Source organism: Callospermophilus lateralis, unplaced genomic scaffold (genome assembly GCF_048772815.1).
Source record: "Callospermophilus lateralis isolate mCalLat2 unplaced genomic scaffold, mCalLat2.hap1 Scaffold_107, whole genome shotgun sequence".
Lineage (NCBI taxonomy): Eukaryota > Metazoa > Chordata > Mammalia > Rodentia > Sciuridae > Callospermophilus > Callospermophilus lateralis.
This window is the reverse complement of record NW_027510917.1, coordinates 1144170-1162979: the sequence shown is the minus strand read 5'-3', so window position 1 is coordinate 1162979 and position 18810 is coordinate 1144170.

The following is an 18810-nucleotide window of genomic DNA, read 5'->3' as shown; positions in this document are numbered from 1 at the left end:
ATTTCATAGTTTCAAAAGTCCTTGCTGCTCTGAGAAGTGTAGATTCTAGTGAAAATTAAATAGTCATAAGAGAAATGTGTTTGTTTTGTTTTTGTTTCCTTTTTTTTAAAGTTGTGGTATTATTGGTTCTACGCTCCCTGGAATATTACTGCTTTGTGAAAGTCCAGACTGAACACAGCACCCTCCGTGTACCTAGTACATTTATAAACCTGGGTCTCTCATTACTTGATATTTTTGCATTAGTTAAGACAGAAATTTGATAGCTCAGTTAGAGGGGAGGGGAAATCTGCTGCTAGAAATGTCTGAACTAAGTGCCATACTCATCTGGGTAAGATTTGGGAAACATAACCTCTGTACATAAAAAATAAATAAATAAAAATAAATCAGTTAAACATCACATAGTAGACAGCCATTAAATTATAAAAAATTAATTTATGAAGAAAGACCTTTTGTACAGATTGAAAAAAAAGATTTTCATAGAGATACCTGTATGATCAAGAGAGTTAATTTTTTATTTTTGTTTTACTAGTGTCACAAACTTGCCAGTGGTAACTTATTTGTCCGGTTCAAGATAACTCTGTAGTTTTCTTTCCTAGGACTTGTTGTTAAATGCCAAAAGACATTTTTGAAGTGTACATTTGATCAGATTGTTAGCTTTTTCTGTTTTATTTCTTTTGAGAATCTTTGAATAAAAAAACATCTGAAACTTTATTATTCCTGTCAATTTTTTTTCAAGAAGATTAAATGTTTATCAGAGTTTCATTTCACTTCTGATCTCCTTCAGGCTCAGTTGATTTAAATCCATGTAGTGACCAAACACATTAACCATCAGTGCGCCACATCTCAGCAAAAGTCCAGTCTGAAATATGCTACTCAGACTATTTTCGGTGTTTGGTTTGTTTTGTTTTGTTGGCTATGGTAGTGATCAAACCCAGGGTCTGAGCACACTAAGTAAGCCCTCAATCACTGAGCTACAGCTGGAGACCTGCTGATCTGTTGGGATTTTTTTTTGTTGTTTTATGGTGGGGGTGAGGGAGTTGGTTTTTTTTTTTTTGTACTAGGGATTGAACCCAGGAGCACTTAACCACTGAGTCACATCCCCAGCACTTTTTTGTATTTTATTTTGAGACAGGATCTCACTGACTTGCTTAGGGCCTCGCTAGGTTGCTGAGGCTTGATGCTTCCGCCTCAGCCTCCTGAGCCACTGGGATATGATCTATTTAATATGTCTTTAAAGAACAAAAAAATCAGATCCCTTTTCTTCCTCCTTTCCTTACTGCTACCCTTTGACAGTTTCACTTCTTAGATGGACAGAATAATAGTCTCCCACCTGTGGAAGCCAGCACATGGGTAAGGAAGACAGAATGATCCCACCCAGGCCTTTATGACCATGACTTCCTGTAAAGTCACCTGGTTTGGCTCTTCCCAGTAAGAGGTCCCTTGCAGCATTCACTGGGGACTTGGAAGAGGGAGAACTTCCCTTTCCCTCACTGACATGCTATATGGAAAGTACTTAATCCAGGAAATTAACTCCTCCCCAAAGTGCATTAAATGTTTTAATGTTGTACAGTATTTAGGTTTTCTGCTGTCATGGCTCTGTCATGGTGGTAAAAGAAAAAGATCCACTCCCCTCCAATTCTACATTCCTCCCCTCCAGGGCCCTTGGTGTGCTATGTGAACTAGCTAAGGGGGAGTTAGAATACTTCACTTGACTGAGTCAAGAAAACCCTGGTACTTGATACTTCTCCAGAACAGACAGCGCATACTCCTGATGCTAACCAGTGCTTCAGAGAGAGATGTTAGAGCAGGAGAGAAGCCTGGCCTCTGAGACAATCAGGGCTACAGGAATCTCAGTGGTTGGTCTCATTTGCATTTCAGCTACACATGTGAGTGCCCTTTCACATGACTGTAAGAAGAAATAGGTAAGGTAAGAAGAAATACTATTTAGGCTACTGGGCACCATGAGTTTTGTTAACCTCACCTTATTTTGTTCTTGTATTCTAAGGTGCCAGGACTTGAACCCAGGGGCGCTTCAACACTGAGCCACATCCCCAGCCCTTTTTGTTTTATTTTGAGACAGGGTCTTGCTAAGTTGCTGAGGCTGACTTGGAACACACAATCCTTCTGCATTAGCCTCCTGAGCTGCTGGAATTACAGGTGTGCACTGCCATGCAAAGCAAAGAAATCTTTATGTCACAATCCAAGGGACTTCCATCTGAGTACATTATACAGTCATCCCTTGGTATACACAGTAGATTGGTTTTAGGACTCATCACAAACACAAAAATCCATAGGTGCTCAAGTTCCTTATATACAATGTAATAGCATCTGCCTACAACATATTCACATTTTCCCTTTGGATGCTTTCCCTCTAGATTGCTTATAATAAAACAATGTAAATGCTGTATATAGTTGATATGCTATATCATTTAGGGAATTCTGACTAGAAAAAAGTCTGTACATGTTCAATGTAGACTTTTCCATTGGGAGTTGGTTAAATCCACCAATGCAGAATCCACAGAGACAGTGGGCTGACTGTATACTGAAATGAATAAACACTCTTATTAAAAGCATCTCTTCTATATAATAAGGAGGATCAAGCCAGAGTGATGACAGTTCAGAGAAAGTGATGACTCACATATACAAGGTGGAGTGGCACAGCTTTGTGGATAAGCCACACTTTGCCAAAAAGCTGTGGCTCCTCAGGCAGTTAGGTACCAAGGAACTGGGGATATATTTTAATCTGCAGTAGAATTGTCTGAAGAAAAGGAAGACAGTGGCTCTTGTGCTCACACCATCACTGTTACTGATACTGGCAGTGCACTGATCCTGACTGTGATCCTTGTTGCTAGACTGGGGAGAGACATAAACGTGACTTTTTAAGACCAAAGGAAGTCAAGGGTGGGGGATAAGCCATGGGCCATGTCAGACCACAACTTAGGTTCCAGAGAGTGTTGGCAGGTCTCTAGACTGCTGAGAATTGAAAACAGGTGGCTTTGGATTAAATACTGTTATTTATTTTTCTAAAGCACGTGATTCTGAAAGGCTCAGGCCCATTTCATTGCTCACTCAAGACACAGATCATTAACAACACTGCAGGTGACTCCTACCCTCTGACATTCCAGAAGCCACAGGCCCTGCTTGAATATCTCTGCACCTCATGGAGTATTCTGCATCTTTTTGGAACAGCTCTCAAACTTACTTAGTGAGTTAAAATTGTTTGGTGGTAATTTCCACCTGCCAGATTTGGTTATACCAACTAGGATACCACAAAACAAGCCAGACAGTCTTGGGAGGTGGAGATGTGACTTCACTGCTCTGCTCTGCCCTGGCTTGAGCACTGCAGCTTTAACTTTCACTCCTCAAATCTGGCTCCACAGTCCACACTACCAGATCACCTTCCAGACGTACCACAACTGACTCAAGATAACGCTCAGAACCCAAGGGACAGCCTAGAGCCAAACCTGCCACCCTACCTGGACCAGTCCCTCCAATACAAGTAGTATTTCTTTTCTGACTTTTCATGAATATCAACATTCATAAAAGTTGAAGCCCATGAAAATCCTTGTGCTGTTTTACTTTTTAAATCACCATGATTAATTATGACAAAGATATGCAAACAAATATTATGACATCATTTTTTAAAAAAACTTTTTTGGCCAGGCAAGGTGGTGCAGCCTGTAATCCCAGCAGCAGGGGGAGCTTCAGGCAGGAGGATGGCAAAGTTCAAAGCCAGCCTCAGCAACTTAGTGAGGCCCTAAGCAACTTAGCAAGACCCTGTCTATAAATAAAATATAAAAAGGGCTGGGGATGTGATTCAGTGGTTAAGCCCCCTTGGGTTCAATCCCTGGTACCAAAAAAAAAAAAGACTTAAAGTTTTTCTTTGGAGGTGGGGGTTTGTACTAGGGATCAAGCCCAGGACTTCCCACTTTAGGCAAGTGCTTTATCACTCAGCAATATCCCCAACCATTTTTATATTTTTTTGTTCTGTGACAGGGTCTTACTACGTTTCCCAGGCTGGTCTTGAACTTTTGATCCCCTGCCTCAGCCTCCCAATTAGCTGGGATTACAGGTGTGTGCCACTGTGCCAAATCAAATCAAAAATCTTTAGTCATGAAAAATTGATCAGAATATAAGAAGAAAAGTACTAGGTACTGTAGCTACTGCATGATCATAATTATAAAACAATATTTAAGTATAAAAAATGAAAAAATTCAAAATGCTTAATAGTAGGTGAGAATATTATGCAAATTTTCTATCTTCTCGTATTTTTCTGATTTTTTTTCCAATTTTCTACAATGGAAACTTTTTTGCCTTTATTTTGTTGATGTTTGTTTTTTGGGTTTGTTTGTGTTTGGGTACTGGAGATTGAACCCAGGAGCACTTTACCACAGAGATACAGCCCCAAAACTTTTTATTTTTGAAACAGGGTCTCACTAAGTTGGTTAGGGCCTCACTAAGTTGCTGAGGCTGGCCTCATATTTGCAATCCTCCTGCCTCAATCTCCTGAGTCTCTGATATTACCAAGTACACCACCGTACCCAACTACAATGAAAACATAATTAGAAAAAACTCTTAAAGAGCCTTGTCAGATCATCCCAACAGTGGTTGATATGCTCCTGATATTCCATTTCAGCAAGATTGATTTTTGCTTTTAAGAGATACTGCACCAGATACCAAAAGACATAAAGATCACACAATGTGGGGCTGGGGATATAGCTCAGTTGGTAGAGTGCTTGCCTCACACACACAAGGCCCTGGGTTCAATCTCCAGCCCCACCAAAAAATCATCATCATCATCATCATCATCATGATGTCCGGGTCCTCAGAGGACAGTCTTGTGGAAAGATAAAAGTTCACTGTCTATAGGTGACAATGTTTCAAGGAGAAGTAACAAAGCAAGAGTGAAGTAAATTGCTATGGACATACTATGAGGGGACCAGGGTACACAGGCATCTCTCCTGCGATCTCCTCATTTTCACATTATCAGCCAGTTCCTTAGTTACTGATCAGAATTACTCCAGAGATCCATTTCCTCCCTGGTTCCTGTGCCTTCTGAGAGATGGCATTGGTAAGCCAACAAGTGAAGTCTTTGGTAGCTCTGCTCTTATTGGAAGGAGATTTGGAACAGATGTCCAAAGAGTTGACATTCCTTTATCATTCCTGCTCTGAAAATGTTTAGACGGTATGACAAGAAAGTATCATCTTGCTTTTTGCTTTGTCTTCTTTTGCCCTAGATTTCTCATATCTCTGGTTTTTTAAAAAGTTATGTTCATACTAATTCATGTCTTCATATATGTACTTTGGATAATAATGTCCATCACATTCCAACATCATTTCTAACCATTTATTTATTCTTCGTTTCACTTCTTGCACTTTAGAAGTCTTGTTAGGGAAGTCAGTTCCTAAGCCAACATGATGAAGATTTGGGGGCCTACTTTTTATTCTATAGGTGCAGATCTCTGTTCCAGTGCCTAAGGGTTTGATCCACTTTGAATTGAGTTTTGTGCAGGGTGAGATGGTGCAGGGTGTGGGATGCTTTCCAAAGAACATCATTCTGACTCCTTTTGCCCTAGATGACACATTCCCCACATGTCAGATTATGGATTTGTAAATACCTGTATATTGTCTGACCCCTCTTCCCCTTCTTCACCCACACAATGACTGTTTCCTAAAACAGTTTCAGTTAGGGCCCCTTCATGAAAGTCAGAGGCAGCACAGCCAAAAACCTGTGAAAGTCAGTCTGTGAGGACACAGACTCACAGCAGGTACTCCAAATGTTTCTTGCCAAATGATCTCAGGTGATGTCCTTCATCCCTCTCACAGAGCCAATGACTCTCACTTTGAAGGTCAAAATCTGTTCTACAACAGCACAAGTATTCCAGATCCTTCTTTCACTTTCATATTCAGCTCCTCAAATAAAAAATAATAACAATAAAAAAGAGAGAGCTACACGCCACAAGTCCGACAGCCTTTTTGTTTGGGGTTTTTTGTTTGTTTGTTTGTTTTAGCTTTTTTGTTGTTTTTGTTCTAATTTTGTTCAGAATGCATTTTGACACATTTTCCATAAACGGAGTGTAACTTATCATCCTTCTGGTTGTACATAATGTAGAATCACACTGGTTGTGTAGTTGCATAATCATGTATGTATATAGGGTAATAATGTCCAATTCATTGTACTATTCTTCCTACCCCCATATCCCACCTCCTTTCACTCCCCTCTGCCTAATCCAAGGTACCTCTATTTTTCCCTAGCCCCACTGCATTGCAAATTAGCATCCACGCATAGGGAAGACATTTAGCCTTTGGTTTTTGGGAACTGGCTTATTTTGCTTAGCATGATATTCTCTAGCTCTATCCATTTACCTGCAAATGCCATAATTTCATTCTTCTTTAAGGCTGAGTAATATTCCATAGTGTATATTTACCACAATTTCTTTATCCATTCATCTGTTGAAGGGCACCTAGGTGGGTTCCATAGTTCAGCTATTGTGAATTGAGCTGCTATAAACACTGATGTGGCTATGCCACTATAGTATGCCAATTTTAAATCCTTTGGGTATAAACTGAGGAGTGGGATAGCTGAATCAAATAGTAGTTCCATTCCAAGTTTTCCAAGGAATCTCCATACTGCTTTCCACAATGGTTGCACCACTTTGCAGTCCCACCAGCAACGTGTGCATGTACCTTTTCCCCCACATCCTAACCAACATTTATGGTTGCTTATATTCTTGATAAATGCCATTCTGACTGGAGTGAAATGAGAGTAGTTTTGATTTGCATTTCTCTAATTGCTGGAGATGTTAAACATTTTTTCATATATTTGTTGATCCATTATATTTCTTCTTTTGTGAAAAAAAGAAGACTGTTCAGTTCTTTAGCTCATTCATTGATTGGGTTATTTGTTTTTTTGGTGTTGTTTTTTTTTTTTTTAGTTCTTATATTTTGGAGATTAATGCTTTATCTGCATGTGGTAAAGATTTTCTTAAATTCTGTAGGCTCTCTTCACATTATTGGTCATTTCCTTTGCTGAGAAGCAGTTTTTAGTTTGAATCCACCCCATGTATTTATTCTTTTTCTTTTTTATTATGAATTTTTTATTCATATATGACAGCAGAATGCATTACAACTCATATTACACATATAGAGCACAAATTTTTCATATCTCTGGTTGTATACAAAGTATATTCACACCAATTTATGTCTTCATACATTTACTTTAGATAATGATGACCATCACATTCCACCATCATTTCTAACCATTTATTTATGCTTCATTTTACTTCTTGCACTTTAGAAGTCTTGTTAGGGAAGTCAGTTCCTAAGCCAACATGGTGAAGATTTGGGGGCCTACTTTTTATTCTGTTAGGCGCAGAGACTCTCTTCCAGTGCCTAAGGGTTTGATCCACTTTGAATTGAGTTTTGTGCAGGGTGAGAGATGGGGTTCAATTTCATTTTGTTACATATGGCTTTCTAATTCTCCCAGCACCATTTCTTGAAGAGGCAATCTTTTCTCCAATGTATTTTTTTTTTGCGGGGGGTGGATACCAGGGATTGAACTCAGGGGCACTCGACCACTGAGCCACATCCCCAGCCCTAATTTGTATTTTATGTAGAGACAGGGTCTCACCAACTTGCTTAGCACCTTGCCATTGCTGAAGCTGGCTTTGAACTCACTATCTTCCTGTCTCAGCATCCTGAGCTTCTGGGATTACAGGTGTGTGCCACCATGTCCGCTTTCCAATGTATGTTATTGATGCTTTTATCCAGTATAAGATAATTGTCTGTATGTGGGTTTTCTCTGTGTCTTCTTGGTCCATGTGTCTTTTTTGGTCCCAATATCATGTTGTTTTTGTTACTATGCCTCTGTAGTATAGTTTAAGGTCTGGAATAGTCATCCTCCCGATTCACTTTTCTTTCTAAGGAATACTTTGGTTATTCTAGGTCTCTTATTTTTCCAAATCAATTTCATAATTGCTTTTTCTAATTCTATAAGAATGTCATTATGATTTTGATAGGGATTGTATTAAATCTGTATTACACTTTTGGTAGTATGGTCATTTGACAATATTAAATCTGCCTATCCACAAGCATGGGAGATCTTTCCATCTTCTAAGGTCTTCTTCAATATCTTTCTTTGGTGTTCTATAGCTTTCACTGTAGAGGTGTTTCACCTCTTTTGTTAGATTGGCTCCCAAGTATTTTATTTTATTTTGAGGCTATTGTGAGTGGGATAATTTTCCTAATTTCTCTTTCAGTAATTCAGCACTGATGTATAGAGATGCATTTGATTTATGGGTGTTGATTTTATACTCTGATACTTTGCTGAATTCATTTGTTAGTTCTAGAAGTTTTCTGTGAAATTTTTTGGATCTTCTAAATATAGAATCATATCATTGGCAAATAGTGAGAGTTTGAATTCTTTTCCTAATTGTATCCCTTTAATTTCTTTTATCTGTCTAATTGCTCTGACTAGAGTTTCCAGAACTATGTTAAATAGAAGTGGTGAAAGAGGATATCCTTGTCTTGTTCCAGTTTTTAGAGGGAATGCTTTCAGTTTTTCTCCATTTAGAATGTTGTTGGCCTTGAGCTTAGCAAGTTTTACAATGTTGAGGTATGTTCCTACTATCCCTAATTTTTCTAGTGTTTTGAACATGAAGGGGTGCTGTCCTTTGTCAAATGCTTTTTCTGTATCTATTGAGATGATCATATAACTCTTGTCTTTAAGTCTAATGATGTGATAAATTACACTTATTGATTTCTGTATGTCGAACCAACCTTGCATCTTTGGGATGAACCCCATCTGATTGTGGTGCACTATCTTTTTAATAAGTTTTTGAATGATTTGCCAGTATTTTATTGAGAATTTTTGCATCTGTGTTCATCAGCGATATTAGTCTGAAGTTTTCTTTCCTTGATGTGTCTGGTTTTGGTATCTGGGTGATACTTGTCTGGTAGAAAAGAAAGGACGCTTTCAAACTCACTCTATTTCATGGAATAATTTGAGGAGTATTGGTGATAATTATTCTTTGAAGGTCTTGTAGAACTCTGCTGAAAATTTGTCTGGTCCTGGGCTTTTCTTGGTTGGTAGACTTTTGATGATCTCTTCTATTTTGTTGCTTGAAATTGAACTGTTTAAATTGTGTATGTCTCCTGATTCAGTTTGGTTAGGTCAAGTGTCTCTAGAAATTTGTTGATGTTTTGGGGATTTTTTATTTTACTGGAATATAAATTTTCAAAATAGTTTCTAATTATCTTCTGTATTTCAGTAGTATCCATTGTGATTTCATTTTTTATCATGAATTTTAGTAATTTGAGTTTTCTATCTCTCTTCATTAGCTTGGCTAAGCATTTATCAATTTTATTTATTTTTTCAAAAAGCCATCTTTTTGTTTTGTCATTTTTTTTAATTATTTCTTTTTTTTTTTCAATTTCATTGATTTTAGCTCTGATTTTAATTATTTCCTGTCTTCTACTGATTTTGGTGTAAATTTGTTCTTTTTCTAGGGCTTTGAGATGTAATCTTAGGTTATTTATTCATTGACTTTCTAATCTTTTAATAAATGAACTCAATGCAATGAACTTTCCTCTTAGCACTGCCTTCATAGTATTCCAGAGATTTTGCTATGTTGTATGGTATTCTCACTTACTTCTAAGTATTTTTTATTTTATCCTTGATTTATTCTGCTATCTATTCATCATTCAATACATATTATTTAGTCTCCAGGTGTTATAGTAGCTTCTATATTTTATTTTATTATTGACTTCTAATTTCATTCCATTATGATCTGATAGATTGCAGGGTAGTATCTCTACATGTAACCATGTCACACACATTCCTGTGCAAGATGCCTAGCCTGGCTCACCCTGCTCAGAATCTGCTATCTCCCACTGTGTGGCCTCAAGTGTGAGGAAGCTGCTCTCCTCCTATTCTGTCTCCTGAAGCAGTCAGGGTGTAACAAGGAACAGGAGAGATTTGGCCCTAAGAGGGCAGGTACCCTCCAAAAGACGAGGTTTCTTGTGATGTTATAATTTTGGCTCATGCAGTCAGCTTGCCCGTTGTCACATGGAACATGGTAAAATTGACAATCAGGAAGGCTGTGGCAGTGGAAAACCAGAAAGGAGATAGAAATGAGCAGATGGCATGAAGGAGAAAGAGAAAGGAAGTAGAAAAGACACAGAAAGGAAAATAAATAAAAGTAAGATAAAGTATGGAAGGAAAAGAAGATAAAATAAACCACTTTCTAAATCTGTCCCCTGAGGGAAAATAAGTTCTCAGCCACCAGCTTTGGTGTGTATTAAATTAAGGACAAAATGAGGTTTCTAAGATGTCAGCTGGAAGTTGCCATCTCTGTTCGATATGCTTTAGAAACTGATCCTACAGAAATACCTGATTTTCCTGGGTATTTTTTCAAGCACCTTCCAAGAGAAACCCATCTAGTCTCATAGAGCATCAAAATTCCAGTTGAACTATCTTGTTAACCATGAATTATTTATTTTTAAAATATATGCAACTTTTATTTGTCAATTATACCTCATTACATTGGAGGGATAGGAAGGGTGAAAAACAACCTGGAAAACCAAGTTAATTTTTATGTCTCTAAAATAAATTCTTTTGAGTTTTTGAGAATGAAAAGAGCTACAACCTCTTAGAATGGGGAAATAGTGGATTTCCCAACCTAATCCATACCTCACCCATTGCATTTCCACTTGGCCCCTTTTAGTTTATAGCACTGGCCGATACTATAGGGGGGACAGGGAACTTCCTGTTCTCAAGTCAAATGACCCTGCTGAAGAAGTCATATCTCAATGACCTCTTTGCTATGTGTTCCCGTGGGCTCTCCAATTCTTATAATTTCATTCCCTTGTTTAAAATCCTTCTACAAGCCCCACCAAGTCTAAGTGCCTGGCTCCCCCATGACTCATTTTTACTGCCTTTGAAGCCTAACCCCCAGTCATATCCCATCATGAACTCTTAAGACCTCAGAAGAGTTCTCTGCTCTGAACTTTTGCACTTTGTTGTCTCTCTCCTAGAATATTCTCCCCTACCTAGAGAACCCCTATTTATCCTGTAAGTTTCATCTCCATTCCTAATCTTCCTGAGAATTAACAGGCAGTGAGCAGTTTCATGCTAACTTTTTCTAACTTGTGAAACATAATAAGCTTTGAAAAGTGCATAAAACAGATGTACCTTTACCAAATGAACACCCTTCTGACTCACACCCAAGTCAAGAATCAAACAGGGGCACCTCCACAGACCACTCCCCATGGGTGTCTCTTCAAAATCATAAAACCCTCCTTTCATTCAGGAAGTTCTACTCTGCAGTCTTCACAGTATTCATTTGCTTGCCTTTTTAATGATTTACCACTAAAATATGAATCCCTAAAATATACTTTAGTTTGCCCATACTTAAACTGTACAAAAATAAAATCATGCATTAAATATTTGTTACATTCGACTTCTTTTGCTCAATCTTTAACATTTAATCACATTTTGGCATATCTATAACCTATCTGTTTTGTCAAATAGTAATCCATTGTATACCACTTCATAGTTGATAAACGTGTTCTCTTTCTGGTCTTTGACTGTGATGAACATGTCTTCATGTGTCTACTGGGACAACCTTGCATGTTTTCCTGTAGGGGACATGCCCTGAAGTATGACTGCTAGATCATTGGACAGGCCTGGCTTTAGGTTTACAAGGTAATGCCAAAATGTTTTCAAAGTGTTTATCACCGTAAGATTAGAAGAAATCTCTGCATCTGTCTGTCTCTATCTTTTACAATGAACACCTCCACGTGGCATATGGGGTGCAGTCATTAGACACCGGGGAGTTGGAGGGTAAATATTGGCAAAGTTGAGCAATGAGTGACAGCTGACAGGAGACTGGCCCTCAAAGAAAGGGAAAGGGAAGGGAAGGTGCCAGGCCTAGAGTACAACCAGTATCAATGGCTTTCACATAGAATTTCATTTGCTCTTCTCTGTTCTGAAAAGGAGCTGGGTTTATCTAAGGCAGGATGCAGTTTATGGCACAGATCTCTGGTTCCTGGGATATTGTTTCGTGGCTTCCACCAATGGCTGCAGCAACCATGGACCAGGCCAGGTTGCTGCTGGTGCAGCCACTGCTTACCATCCACCCCAGGTCCCTGGACCTCAGTAATTATCCTCCCTCTCGTGGCCTGGCAGTGGCAATTGTGGGTGTCTCACAATCTCATCCCTTCAAACCCAAAGCCTCTGTATTCTAATGTGGCCACTGCTGGTGTAGGTGGCAGCTCATTCTCCTTGCAAACCTTCCATTCTTGGCTCACCAACAGAGCCAGGGAGGGGATATGGGGAAGGCAGTACATCTGAGTGTTATTTTAAAACTGGGACTAAGGTGCCCATCTATCTCCTTCACATTATTGAGGAGTTAGGGCCATGTGCTAATCTTCACCAGGTCCTTCCCTTTCCCCAGCACCATCCCCAGTGCCTCACCTAGGTACCTAGCCTGCCACTTACTCACACTGCAACTTCCCATCAGTTGGAGATGGAGGAGACACCTGCTCTTTGAAAGTTTCACTACTATCTACCAGAGAGTTGTCAGAGAGGCCATACAGGTCTACAATGACTGTAGAATGGCCCGGTACCCCCTGAAGCTATACAGTGTGCAGCTTCCTCACCATAACCCACAGGCTACTGGATGGATAAAGACAACCCAATGCTTAGACCCAGTGCTTATACTCGTGTTTGCCAATAATCCTAAACTCTTAAAATAGAATGACCCAGGCTGGGATTGTAGCTCCGTGGTAGAATACTTGCCTAGCATGCATAAGGCCCTGGATTCGATCCTCAGCACCACATAAAAATAAATAAATAAAAATAAAAATATTGTGTCCATCTACAACTAAAACAATTTTTTTTTTTTTGAAAATAGCGTTGCCCAAAGTGTTAACAAGTGATCTAAATTAGTTACTCCCTCTAGGAGGAAGATCCACTAAACACTTATTTAAGTTCATCCAGAAACTACTAGCCAGATAAGGCTTGAATGATTTAAGTGACAGGTTTTAATTTTGCTATGGCTTAATAATTTTCTTCCTCCAGTTTTCAGAGTATGGCAAGAATATGGCAGACACAACATTGAAATGTATCCTTCAATTGCTTGTGACCCTGGGGGCTGGGGTACTGAAGACTGTGGAGTATGGACTGTCAACCTGAGGTCACAAAGGGTTGTTACCTCAGGTCATACACATTTGGCCTATGAAGATGAATAGGGAATCCACCAAAGTATGCACCCAAAAGACTGCTCAGCCTGGTGGAAGGCACGTTTTCTCATTTGTCTGCCCAGAGGGAAGACTTCTAATTCTCACAAGGACTAATTCTATGCATGATGTTCACACTGTTACAACACACAGAGCTGAACCTAGTAACAGCAGTTTCCAAAACTAACGACCCTGTGCAACCTACAAAACTAGCCACCCCATTCTGACCATTAGTTCTGTTTTCTTCTTTGTTAAATCCTAACAGTTGTAAATCTCTATTTTCTAAGTTCAGCACAGTGACTTTGTAAAATATTATTCCTGTATGTTTCTTCCTTTTCCTCTCCAGACCCCAGCAGGCTGACCATCTCTCAGGGTGGCAGCAAACAGGCTGGCTTGTCTCGGGCTCCCACCATTTAGGTGTGGCCAGTGAAAGGTACTGGCAGACCAGCCACTGCCAGGCAGATCAGAAGCAGCAGCTGTTAAGGTGTGACTGCTTGGGCACCCTCCCTACAGGCCACAGGTTGGCAGTGTCCAGTCATGGGCTAAATTGCACCCCATCCCACTCACACGTTACATTGTAACCCCCCATATCTCAGAACATGACTGAATCTGGGAAAGGGCCTTTAAGGAGGTAATTAGGCTCAAGGAAGATCAATTAGACTGGTGGCCTTTTAAGAAGAGGAAATATGGACCCAGAGACAAATACAGAGGTGACCATGTGAAGACACAGGGAGAAGATGGCCAGCACCTTAACCTTGGATTTCAGAACTGTCGGAAAATGGGCTTCTGTTGTCTGAGCCCTCACGGGAGCCTGAGTAGATCAAGATGGCCCTCTGCCACTACAGCCACCATCGTACTCCCATTGTGGAATAAGAGCTCTCACCCTAGGCTGGGGCCAGGCTTTGGGAGAGAAGTAAGGGCTCCTTGTTCCTCCTTCCCTGTCACTGCTGGCTTCCTGAACTGCACCCAGGCATTGGTAACTGTCTCTGTTAAACTCTTCTCCATCTCCTTGAGCCAGCCCACCAGGTGTTACTGGCAGAAACTTAGATGGATTCATTTGTTTCCCTCAAAATGTGTCCAAGCTGTTCCTAAAGTGTTCTCCTACTGACAGAAACAAACCAGACCAGCTCATCAAGTGAGTACCTCCTTCTGCCACATTACTGGATAAAGAGCATGTCTCTGAAATTTACATGGTGACTAGAAGCTATAGGAATATGCAACCCAGCAGGTATCTCTGCAAAAATGACACCAAGTCTGTCCAGCCAAGTAACATTAACACTGGATGAGTGAGAGAGATAGCGATGGCTTTGAAAAAAGAAATGCATGCTATGGAGAGAACACTTTGAAGCAGGTATTTACAACTGTTTCCACCCCCTGTATAAATTTTTTTCTGAAAATGATTTCATTTCTTAAAAATTCTGAGATTGAAATATGGGAAATGGTATTTTTCTAAATTATATTAAAATATTGCAAATATATGATTTCAAAGAGCTTTGAACATATCCATTATCTAAATGCTAAATGTCTGTGAATGGACCAGATTTCTTTTTGGTACCAGGGATTGAACCCAGGGGTGTTTACCAATGAGCCACATCCTCAGCCATTTTTCATATTTTATTTAGAAACAAGCCCTCAATGAGTTGCTTAAGTCTTCACTAAGTTGCTGAGGCTGCCTTTGAGCTCGAGATACTCCTGCCTCAGCCCTCCCAGCTGTGGACAGGACATCTTTGTCTTCTGGTTTTCTCCAGGTTTGGCCAATGGGAGACACGATTTTTAAAAAAAACACTTTTTTATTAGATTATAAGATCATTTGATTGATGCCAAGGCAGATGGAAATCAGTAAACATTCAACAAAGTCTCTGCAAAACATAGATGTGACTAAAAAAATGAGTCACAATTTGTCAATACAACCAACAAGGCCCTTCCTGCATTCTCTCTGTAGCATTGTCTTGAACTATGCTAGTCATTAAAACCAGGTATAAAAATAAACTTGTTAGGAAGAAATTGACACAAGCATCACTGTTTGAAACATATCCTCCATTTCAGGATAAGAGTCACTTCTGGGTCATTCTCAGCCTTACCTAACCACATCAATACTCCATTATCATGCAAAGAACCCCTACTCTATCATTGTAAGAAAGGAAATCCTGAAAACACCCCAGGCTATTCCACAAGGATCCTTCCCTAATAACTTCCCTAGCCTAACCACCAAAATCCTTCTATCTACAGCTTGGGGTAGACATAGACACTCCTATGTCTACCCCAAGCTGTAGGCAGACTGGCCCCAGCCTCCACTGGACCTCCCTCTGCAAGCGCCTTGATTAAACCTGTGCCTGTGGAGCTGTGTCTCCTCTCTATTTCCCTCATTCTGTTCTTTCCTTACAAAACTGAACTTGGAAACAGACTCATGATTCATATCATAAAGTGTTAAAGCCAGTTTTTCAAATGGTCCTTGTTCAGTTCAGTCCCACATAAATTCAAAATGAGCATACAAACTTAATAGGACAGTAAAAACACCAATTGTTTTTCTGCCATCAAGAAAATAATTATTAAATTCATTTCATCTTTAAAATGTTTCTCTTTTTAATTACTAGAAATGTTGGTTCAATAGCATAGGTTTATAATTTATAAATGAATAACAAGGATTTGGAGTATCCATTTAAAATTGTTCACTGATTCTGATGAACTATCTAAAAAGCTTGGAAACTGGGCTGGGGTTGGGACTCAGTGGTGGAGCGCTTGCCTAACATGTGTGAGGCACCAAGTTTGATTCTTAGCACCACATATAAATAAAAGGTCCATCAACAGCTAAAAAATAAAAAAAAACTTGGAAACCACTGGACATTAAACCACAGGGGCTATAAAAAAAATCTACTGTGGCCTGAATCTTAGGACTTCAGATTCACAAATTCTGCCTTGTTCAAACTGACTTGAAAGAGAAGCAGGGTGTGAAGGAAGAGGTGGGCACTCACCTCCTCCTCCTATCAGGCAGGATGGTGTGCTCATTTGTTTGAGCTACTACCACTCAGAAAGTTTTGAAAATATTTGGAATGTAGTAGGAGATGCAAGGACCACCCACAAGTTAAATACCTAAAGAAAAGCCTTCCAAATACAAGAGGGCAAACGTGGGTCAGCTTCTCCCCAGCTCCACATCCAGACCAGAGCAGGGCTGGGTGGAAGAGCCACCTTGACCAACCCCACTTGAATTCCCCATTCCTGAGTGTCATATTGGGTAGGAGCCTTGGAAATGAATGTTATCACAGCATGCAGTGTTTGGAGGTGACAGAAAACACTCCAGTCATGTCAGAGAGAATGACTATGCAGATTAGACTGGGGGAAATACCCCAGAACTCGACTCAGCATGCTTTCTTTCTAATGCTGCCTGCAAAATGAGTCCAAATTCAGGCAGAGCTCTGAACAATGCATTCATTTATTGCCTGGGTTTTCAGGCAAATAGCTGTGAAAATACATTGATCAGGTGGAGACATCATTACAAGACTTTGAAATTGAAACTGCTTCCAACCTGCTTAGTGTTATTGTTTTTCAGGATTGTCACTCATTAAAATTAAAATCTAGCTATAAAACAAGAGATCTGGGGAGATGTTCACTTCTCTGCAGATAAATCCTGCTTCCTCTAGCTTTCCTCCTTAAAGGCAGGGCAAATCCAAATCATCATCTCAGCACTGAAGGATGCCCCAGAGCAGTTTCACAGCCCTGTAAAAGTCTCCAGAGGAGATGGTCTGAACACTTGAAAAAAAGCAGCCTTCTTTGCAATTATCTAAGAGGAACAGGGTGATGTAACTCGCCATTCTTCCTACTATCTTTGTTCAGAGTCACATCTTTGAAAAACAAATACTAGGGATTTGTTGTTGCTTTGTTTTGCTTTTAATCTCCATTAAGGAGTGGTCTGATTATGTAATGGTATTTTATGGTGAGGGAGGTGAGCCCATCCCTGAGTTTTGCCAGTGCCCGTTATTCAGCCTCCTGCCCAGCTCACCGGGGGCCTTCTAAACACCAGGAGCTTTCAGATGAAGCACAGACTGCTTCCCCCCAAAGCCACATTCTGTGGAGCCAGTGTTTGGCAGATCCTGCTGTTTTACATGACTGTGGCCTCCAAATTGGGTTTTCCTTTCTCCTTTCTGCAAATAAGGTGGCAGCATTTGGTCCCAAATCATTTTCCCAAAATGACCTTCCAAATGAACACCTGGAGAGTCCAAACACCCTCCAACTGAAAGGTGTTTGTCATTTACTCCACACGCCCTGCTCTAGCCTCTTGCAAAACCTGTCTGTCTTCCCACTGTCAAGAATGATGTACACACCTTTAATCCCTTTGCCTTTTTGAAAAATGAAGGTGAGACCTTGATTTACTGTGCCCGGACCACCCTACTGTACAATACCAACAGATTATTGGGCCTGGTGGCAGCCCTGTCCATCATGTTTTATGACTCGGACCATTCCCATCTTGGCTGGGGAGCTAGGAATGGAATTTTAACTATGAATTTCCTTGTGTTTAATAGGACAAAGTCAAAAGGCCACATTCTGCCTTCAGATATGCATGAACAACTTCCAACTGGAGTTACTCACGTATATCTGAGTTTAGTTAAAATACTCCAACTCTCCAGCATTATTGAATAACATGCTTTGTTTCTTTTTAAATTTTTTTAATGTGTATGTGGGAGGGTGAAACAGCATGAGCTAAGTAATCAAAATTATTTGCTCTTTTGGGGGAAAGTTTTGGTTATAGTCCCACTCATCTACTTTTTTTTTTTTTTTTGGTCTGGGGATTGAACTCAGTGGCACTGAATGAACCACTGAGCCAAACCCCCAGCCCTGTTTCATATTTTATTTAGAAACAGGGCCTCACTGAATTTCTTAGGGCCTCGCTAAGTTGATGAGGCTGGCTTTCAACTTGTGATTCTCCTGCCTCAGCCTCCCTAGCTCCTGGGATTACAGGCATGTGCCACTGACCTTTTTTTCTATCTTGATACAGACCAACTACTGAACCCCTTCAAGCTTATCTTAAAGGTCTCAATACCCTTGATACAGCATGTTACTTGAGGGGGCAGCTGTAGGACAGTGGAAACAGATGTAGACTTAGAAGAAGCAAGATCAAGTTCCAGTTCTGATAGTACTTGTATGGACTTGGACAAGTCACTTAGTCTTTCCTGGTATCTATTCATTCATTTGTATTGGCTTTGCAAGGTTATTGTGTGAATGCAAGATAACAGGTATAAATTTGATCCCCCCACCTCAAAAAAGTACTTTATCACATAAGCAAAAATATATAAATAAACAAGTGACGGATGATGACGGAGAGAGTAAGGAGAAATTTACAGGCTAACAATGTTCATGAGTGTGTAAATGGTAAACGCCCTTGGAAAGCAATTGCAATGAATATTGATAATGAACATTTAAAATTATCCTCTTAGGTTTAATAGTTCTATATTTGAAAGTTTGCAATAGGAAATAAAAATAATGGAGGAGAAAACAGTAGAAACAACCCAAATTTTAAGCAAACAAGGGAATGTTTAACTCCTATCAGAATGACACATAGGTTAAATTATTACAGTG